Genomic DNA, 9,794 nt, shown 5'->3' on the forward strand with positions numbered 1-9,794 from the left:
CTGGTCAACAAGCTTCAGAGGGAAAATATCAAAAGACTGTAGCAATTCTATGACACTATAGAACAATACAATTTATACCTACTTTTACAGGGCCGTAGGCAATTTTGAAGCAATTTAATAACCTGTGCCCAGTAAGCTATTTGTTTATTGTACACTCCAGTTTCAGTTATTTTATATAAAAGACAAATATTTCAGCTCATTGACTATCTTTTCTTTCAAGATAAGCAAGTATTTCCTATTTCATTCTCCTGAAATCAAGCAGATATTTTGAGATATGGATTGTTTGTGACATCTGAATTTCACTTGCCTTTCCTTCTCACCATTTTCCCATAAGAGATAGTTTAATTTTCTTGATGTTTGTTTTCAAAGAACTATAGGAAATAGCAGTAAAAGTAAAAGCATGATGCTATGGAATTATTTCTTTCTACCATGGAAATTGCTGTCAGAATGACACATAGAACTCCTTTGTTCATCAGTAAGCATAGATGCATTAACTGCCTACTATGCACCTGCAGAGTAAATACATGCAACACAAAAATGAATAGATAACAGTCCCCTTTCAGGATGTATTTTTGTCCAATGATTTGGTCATATGCATTGCAGCCACACATAATTATTGAATGCCTATTCTATGCTACAGTCTGCCACAGGCCATCTCGGGGAGCTTACAACTGGTAGCGAGGACATGAATTATTTCAAATCTGTATATGATTTATACAAAAATATATATTGGCTGCTATAGCTGTATAGTGGGATAGAACATTAAATGGCTCAGTGAGAAAAGTCTAATCTGCATGCACACCTAACATTCTAACACTACTACTAAAGAAAGACCTTTCCCTTCAAATGCCCACATAAGTTAAATCCACCTGCCATTTATGGTTTTGTGCCAGGAAGTTTCTGGGAATAAAAATCAAAGTTCTATATTTGAATTCCAGCCAAGACGTGATTTTTGTAATGCAGATGGCACAATCAGTAGCCTGGTTTTCATTCCATTGCCATCCTGAGAAATAAGAACAGAAAGAGTAAATTAAATTTGATTAGCAAGTCTTCTTTTTTAAACAGATTCTGTGCCCAATATAAATTATTCTTTTAGAATTTTTAACATATACCAACGCATTTATAACAGATAAACTGCATGAACTTGCATCCTATTAACAAGCTTTCTGAGTGTGAAAATGGGTGGATACATTTTCACAGTTCTGATCAAAAGATATATGGGATTATATAATTATAATTCAGATGAGAAAAACTGTGTTTAAAAACCAAGTAAAATATTATATGCATAATATGGAAGCATTTCCTTACTTGTTCTATTTTTGCTAATTAAAGGTAATTCATGCTGAGAAATGCTATTTCGAATTATTATACCTTGTATTACAAATGCAACTTAGCACTACACATTTTCTCATCATAGCTCACAGTATTTATATCTACCTTTCTCTCACTTCTGATTGTCTCACCAACTCCATAAACAAGGTCCCTCAATTATTTTAGTACATTATATTTGAATTCATTATTTTGTATCATTGCTTTGTTGAAAATTGTCAACTACATATTTCCAGATCTGGCTGGGATTTACTTAGCGTCAGATAATTGAAGCATAACAATGAAAACAGTGTTTTTAAAATAAATTTATCTGCTTTCAATGCTATTTTATGTATCCTTTAAGACATATGAAACTGTGCATATGGATAATGAATAATTTCCCTATATCGTGAATAATCTTTTGTCCCTATTACTACCGAAACTAACTTCTTATTTTAAAATTACAATTTCAAAATATAAGCACTAAAGGGTTTGTACCATTAGAGAGATACAGGCTGGTTTTAACATTAGATAGTACTTGTTTGTTGGTGTGATATGTAAGTTCTAAATTTTTTGCTCATGCCACAACAGGCTAATATGAGCAAATATATTTTGTCATTAACTTATTCTGTAGTGGTTTTATTTATTTTTGAAGAAACACAGACTAGAAAAAAAAATGACAATTATATTGCTTCCATATAAACTCTAGATTGAGCCTGGTGAGGTTATAGTTACCATGGTAACAGAAGTGTGCTCTTTAAACAGTTTCTATCCTAACGACTCTTCTACTTTTACTGAGTGATTTCTTTCAAAATAGGTCTTGTGGGGGTGTAGTTATGAGAAATTGCATTCCCAATAAGGATATATATCCGTATAATTTTTTCGGAGTAACTCAAGCATATGGAGGTTAATTAGATATAAATGTTGCCAACATGAATTTTAAAAACACAGTATTCCCCCAGTAAGTAGCCAAATATAGGGAAATGTAAAGTGAAATATCCTGAAAATAACTCAGATGACAATGGAATTTATAGAGACATCTGTTGGATTTATGAATTAATATGTAAATATCTTACAGAAAGTGTGGAAATGTTAAAGAAAGTTAGTTATTTTATATTTTAGACTTCTGCAGGTCAAAATGGTGCATCATGTTTAGCAAATCGCTTTAAAAATATATAGCAATGGTTTTCCTTTTACAATGTTTAAACACATTGAAGTGAATAAGGTCCAAATCTATATCACCTTTATGGTATTTTCATTATTTCCCCAATTTTTAAGATATTGACAAACTAACTATATTACAACTTTGCCTTTTGGTAGTTTTATTTTCCTCTAATTTCATGAAAAAAGTTTATTTCCAAATATTTATTTTCTGTCATGTATGAAAATGCTATTGTTGAGACACCAGTTATGGCTCTTTTCGACTTATGGTGTTTTATTGGGCCAATTGGTAAATATAAAGATTTTTTATATGAAAAGGAATTAATTTTGAATCATAAATCCATCACTTGCTACCTAGATGATTGGAGGCAAATCACTCATACTTACTGACAAGTTAATTTCGTTGCCTCCAGTATTTGGATAACAATAATAGTTAACCACTTTATTATTGTGCCAAATAAAATGAGTGCAACAGTTGTACTAGACAGGATTATGGTGGAAACCTTCCAGGCTTTGAGTTCCCTGTAGCAGTTTTTTTCTATTTAATAGATTTTGGGTATAGTGTCAGCCCCAAACTACAGCCCTAATAGTGAGCCTTTTTGGCGCCCTAATTCCCTATTATACATTATATTATTCCCTGTTATACAAGTTATAACAGCTTTCACAAATTTCACAAGACCAGAAATTTATTTCCTGACTATTCTGGAAGATGAATGTCCAAGAACAATATGGCATAAGACTTAGTTTCTGAAAAGGATTCTCTTTCTGGTTTGTAGACAGCCACCTTCTTGCTGTGTCCTCACGTGGCCTTTCTTGTGTGCATGTCTGGAAGAGAGATCTCTGGTTCTCATCATTCTCTTATACAGATACCAATCCTATTGGATTAAGACCCAATCTTTATGATTTAATTAAACCTTTATTACCTTCTTAGAGAACTTATCTCCAAATATAGTCATATATGGGGTTAGGGCTTCAACATATGATTGGGGACGGCACAATTCAGTTCATAACAACAGTGCTCTTTAAAATGTATTTTACACAATAGATATCAATTACCTATTATTTCTGTTTGCTTTCTATTTTACGGAAATGTCTTCCTTTGAAAATAACTGGTTAGCGTTACAGCTTCAGCCAAATTAACTAGTCTGCCAAAGTAACAGACTACATACAAAACCTTTATTTTTAATATATGTGTGTTTTCTAAACAACTAAGTTTACTAGAGCACTATAAATAAAAAACAAACAAACAAAATGGAGACTCTCACACTTGTTTAAAATGTCTTTTTGAGGATGGTGGCTCTTTATCATTTTAGAGTAATGATATTTCCCAGTTAATGTTTCTTCTCTTGATTATATTCAGTAACTACAACTAGTTTTATAATTTTAGTTCCCTTCTCTCCACCTTTAGCAACACTTTTTTGTTCCATATTTATTTAACATTTTGCATTCATAACCATTATCTTTCTGTGACTGAGTTTCTGGTCCAAGGTCACTCATGAAACAGAAGATAATTTGCTTTTTAGTATAGGAGAGAAGATATGTATAATAGGGAATTAGGGCGCCAAAAAGGCTCACTATTAGGGCTGTAGTTTGGGGCTGACACTATACCCAAAATCTATTAAATAGAAAAAAACTGCTACAGGGAACTCAAAGCCTGGAAGGTTTCCACCATAATCCTCCCCCACAGGCATGAACTTATCCCTTCGAAGCACACTATGTTTCCATTATAAATGAGACTTAGAATTCTACACTATGCAAAACAACTTTTAAGTATAAAGACTTTATTTTCTCCACCCGTCTCAATAAATATGTTTTATGATAAGCCAAATCATTTCTTTGTGTATAAATACCTACTGAATAGAGTTGCACTGTTTTAAATATTAGATTGGTGCAAAAGCAATTGCAGTTTAAAAGGTTAAATATAAATGCAAAAACCACAATTACTTTTGCACCAACCTAATAACTCGGGGATAATGTGACCTTGAGAAAACACATTTATTGTCATTGAGAAGTCAATCTACAGAGGATACAGCAATTGCTGTGACACAACTACTAACCTGCCACATGATAGAAACTTGATGACGATAAATGACTATGGAAAAAATTAATTTGGGGGGTAATGAATCATTCTACACTTTACCTTGGAAGGTAAAGACCATATCCTTATAACTCCTTCGTATGAGTACAAGTTAAAACACAACTGAACGCTTTTGATTTTGAATGGATAAGAGATATTAATGAATAAATAATATGAACATGCAGGATAAAATTTATACTACGTAGTTTTCAGTTCCATTCTTAGAGATTTTTCTAGCCCATGTTTTTAATTAAAATGAATGTACTATAAGAGGAGTAAACCACATTGATTTTCGTTTCTTACTTGATTCTATTTTATTATGGTTTATTGAGGCATACAAATCATTGCAGAAATTAGTACAGAGCTGCATATATTTTGTAAATCTGAAAGCATTCTGTGAAACTAAACTTGCAGATGTAAAGGCAGTAGTTCTCTTTCATTTTGTACCATGTTGACACACCTTTCACTTGAATTTTCCTCCTTTTAAGTTTTCCACACCATACTCTGTCCTATATGTTATATTATAACATTGAGGGGAGTTAACCTGCCTGCATCTGTCTATAAACCCAGCTATAAAGAAAAACCCAGACAGTTGTTCTGTTACAACATTTGGGTTACGAATGTTTAATGTTTTGGGATGTTTCATTATTTAATCAGCCAGTTAGTAGCTGGGGGCGGGGGGGGGGGATTAGAGCCATGTGTTTCTTAAATTGAGAGAACATTTTTGTAAGAAATAAAATCGGGGGGGGAAATATGTATTTTTAAACGATTTCAAGTTATTGATGTCTTTTGAAAAGTACATTAAAAACTACCCAAAGTGACAAACCTTGTGGCAAATGTATATTTATAAATTATATGTGGCTAAATTAGATGTGTGGCTATTAGTCATACATTTGGAAAAAATTTCAACTATTTTCTTGTACCAAGTATTGCATCTACACAGTCCTTGTGTGACTTCATGGGGTAGTAATCATATTACTCTATGAAAAAAAAAGAAAAAGAAAAAACATTTCTGGCAACCATTTATATGGAAATAAAATATTTTAAGACAAAATAGCAAAACCATTTTATATGCAAAACCATTATATGCAAAACCATTTTGACTCTGATAATATAACATGTATTGATGTATTTTGTTAAAGACTTTGAAATAATAAATCACAGGAATTATTTTGTTCTAAAATTAAATACTTAGCACCTAAACAGGAGAACCCTGTTTAAATATCACACTATCATCTAGATATAGAAGCAATATTAAAAGTATAAATCTATGCATGTGTGAAATGACATGTAATATATATTTTCCAATCTGATTCAGAAAATGCAGATACCATATCCCAGATACCACATTCCTCTCTTACATCCACCATAAAAGTTTATTATGTCAGCAACCAAGAAATTGTTACTTTTTAATTAAATTTGGCATTGTATTAAGATTTTCATCTCCATTAGCAAATAAATCCTATAATAAATTCTGTTGCTCAAAACCAGCTATAATATTTGGTTGGTTGATATACAAGGCTAAATTTTATATAGTAACTCTATGACTTCACTTTAATACACAACTGTGGATCAAGTACAAAGATAATATTATCTTAGGGTCTGCTAATGAATATTCTAGTACCCCACCAAACTGGAAATAGTCCCAGAAATCTACCTCAATCAGGGCCCTAACATAATTTTAGAACTTTTTCCCAGAGCATACAGTGTCCCTTCAAGTTAAATTCCTGTCAATCACTAGCCAGATTGCTCTAACCCTGAAGAGACAGCCCTAGTTAGAGCACTCCTAAGACACTGACCACCTTTATCTTACCGTGTAGTGCCTTGAATTGTGGTATGTGTCACCAAGTGGCAGTGTTGTAGGTGGACCATAGATACTCAGCTTTCACACAGGACATGGATATCTGAAAAAAAGTCCAAATAATGTAGTCCTTTAGGTAATCATTCGTAAATTAACACATAATTAGGTCACTGTTCTCACATCAGAATGGTTATTTTATTCCCAGTATCTTAGATAGTGGCTAACATATGATAGATAATCCATTTGAATGATTACAAAAGGTAATAAATAAGATTAAGAAAATAAAATACTCCTTGAAGCAAAGTATGAAGAAATAGAAGTAACATGGTAGTTCATTTTATGTGTCAACTTAACTGGGGCACAGGATGCCCAGACATTCTGGTTGAACATTATTTCTGTGTGTATCCATGAGGATATTTATGGATGAGATTAGTATTTGAATTGCTGAACTAGGTAAAGCAAATGGATCTTCCCATTGTAGTCGGTCATCATCTAGTCTGTGGAGGGCCTTGATAGAACCGAAAGGCAAAAAGACAGAGATAGATTGAATCCTCCATATCCCTAACTGAGCTGGAACATTGTTCTTCTCTTGTTCTCAGGGCACCTGGTTCTCAGGCCTTCAGCTTGGACTGGAATCTACACCGTCGTCTCTGTAGCTCTCAGGCCTTCTCACTACACCACTAACTGTCCTGGGTCACCAATGTGCAGAGTACAGATCAAGGCGCTTCTCAGCCTCCGTCATTGTGTGAGCCAATATTCTTTTTAATAAGTCTCATTTTATATATATACTGGGAGTGCCAAAAAAATGTATACATGTGACTCGTATTCATCTTTTGTTATTGGTATATATTGAGTATTACAATTTTAACGTAGTTTTATCCTTTCTTAAAATGTGTATACTTTTTTGGCAACTTCTGTGTGTGTGTGTGTGTGTGTGTGTGTGTGTGTGTGTGTGTGATATAGATCATATATATATATATGGTCAAGTAATATAGATCAAATATGTATATGTATATATATATATATATATACATACATTTGTATATATATATATATATAGATGTATATATATATATATACACACACACACACACACACACACTTTTTTTTTCTCTGGAGAACCCTAAATAATACAAACAATTTGATATCAGTGGTTTTCATACAGGAGAGTTAGCATGTCCCTACATAGACAGGGAGGTCCCTGGTGGAATAAAGAAAAGACAGTCATATTCTAAAACTTCAGGTTTTGAAATCACTCCACTCCAGGACATAATATAACAAGGCCTTAAGGTTAATCATAAAATTCATTTTGGCCTGACAAATGGAGCTGGTCTGATAGATAAAGAGTGGGTTACTTTGCTAATTCCTTTAGGATGGGCAAGCAGAACAAACCTGGTAGACAAATTTCATTAAAAGGTGCTAGTTCCCTTCTTCAAACAAGTTCCCTTCTTCAAACAACAATGCGTCCCCAAGCAGGCAAGGGAAGGTATAAAAGTAAAAGCTTTTGCCTCAGTCATGGGGCACCCCCATTCGGGATCCCCTCCCGCTGAGGATCTGCAACCTTTTCTCCTGCCTCTAATAAACAATCCTCCTTTTAAAACTCTTTGCCTCTCCCTGGTCTGTGTTTCCATTCTTCAGCTTCACGAGACACGATCCCGGCCTACACTCAGAAACTGCTGACAGATCCAACATCACCTATATCAGTTTTTTTTAACCTTTGTTTCTTTTCTTGAATTTCACATTTTTGTATTACACACGTGGTTCCATTCACACTGAATGGCAGCCCTAGAATTTTACTTGTCCAGATAAATGAATGTCACGTATTCTATTAAAAACACTCCTCAAATGAAGTTAGATGCTCAATGTTTACTTTCCTTTATAATATGTTACACTTTGAACTGCTGGCTGTCTCAGTTTTTAGACTCATAAATCATTTATCTCTAATTAGATCACTTTGATATCTACTGACTGATATTACTTTGGGAGCCTTAACCCAAGCTTAATAAAACCTTGTTGCTTTGGGCTGTATGTACTTTTTGTGTTAAAATAGAGAAGAATGTTTACTGGAAACCTTATCAGTATTATACTCAGTTAAAGTACACATATTCATAGGGATGATGTTAATGATCTTATTATTTTAGGATGTTTGATAAATATCCAGTGTGTATGTTATATATATATATATATATATATATAGAATCACTTTTTTTGTAGGTTCTAGAGAAAAATTATTGAGGAAAATGAACAGAAATCCTGTCCTCATGAACCAGGTAAGGCGGTTTTTTTTTTTTTTTTTTTTTCTTTTAAGTTAAAAATCCATTTGGAGAACATAAGGAATCCATCTTCAGCTGTTGAAGAGTAACTGGTTTCAGATTTGCCCTCTTTCCATTTAAAAAGTAACAACAAATTGGACACAACCTGGAGCTGCGAATATCAGGCAGCACAGCCATGTGCCCTCTGGGAGAACAGACAATGATGACGTCAGCATCGTGCTTTCTTGGCTATCCGTCAGAGCTGGGTAGAGCCCAAGCACAGTACATGGTCATGCAGTCCTAAAGGCAAAAAGCGACATTTTGGTGCTACTGAATCTGTTAGAAATTGTAGGTCAGGTTGACGGAGAAGATGGAGTTGAGTGGGTTTTGGGGAATGCATTTGTGTGTGGGGTTTTCCTTCTGGTCCTTGTGTACATTCAGTGCAAGACTCCCAAAAACATTACAGAGAGCAGCTGCTGTGAGATTGAGAGCAGAATCGCGAGGCTTTCTAGAAAAGTGCTGGGATTCTGGACTATCCAGAATGGAGAGACCTCGCAAATCATTTAAGTAATTCAGTTGAGCCTCTAGAAAGCCCACGCTTTAGGAGAAAGGACAGTAAGTAACTGCTGTACACTGGGACTGGAGTTAGAAAGGAGCTCTACCTATTCTAAAAATAAAATCAAATCTTATAGCATAAGAAGGAACCAGCAACAATTTAACTGTCTGCCAAAACAAAACTCAGCACCCTAATGTTATAGAAACAATGTATACTCTAAAGTTAGAAAGGTAAGAAGGCAAATGTATACAATGGATAAATCACCATGTCTAGTATACAAACAAAAAAAGAAAATGATCACTAGATTCAGTTAATTTTTACTTAGAATCCTAATGATTGTCCATATGCATAAGTAAGCCATTGAAAATAAGAGTTCCCCCCTCCACACACACACTCTAATTTTGTAACTTTCATTTCTTTTATTCATGCCTTATTGAATGAGCCAAATGAAGTAGCACACTGTTCTCTTTCTGTACATTGAGATTTTTTTTAGGAATACTATTATAATCAGTAGAGCAACCATTAAATGCAATTCAAAAAGATACAAGTAGAAAGTCTTAGAGTAGACTGGTATATCTATATTTATATCTGTCTGTCTATTCAAATATCCCAAAAGGATTTTTAAAATATCAAAAGGAA

The sequence above is a fragment of the Rhinolophus hipposideros genome (assembly GCF_964194185.1).
Source record: "Rhinolophus hipposideros genome assembly, chromosome: 2".
NCBI lineage: Eukaryota > Metazoa > Chordata > Mammalia > Chiroptera > Rhinolophidae > Rhinolophus > Rhinolophus hipposideros.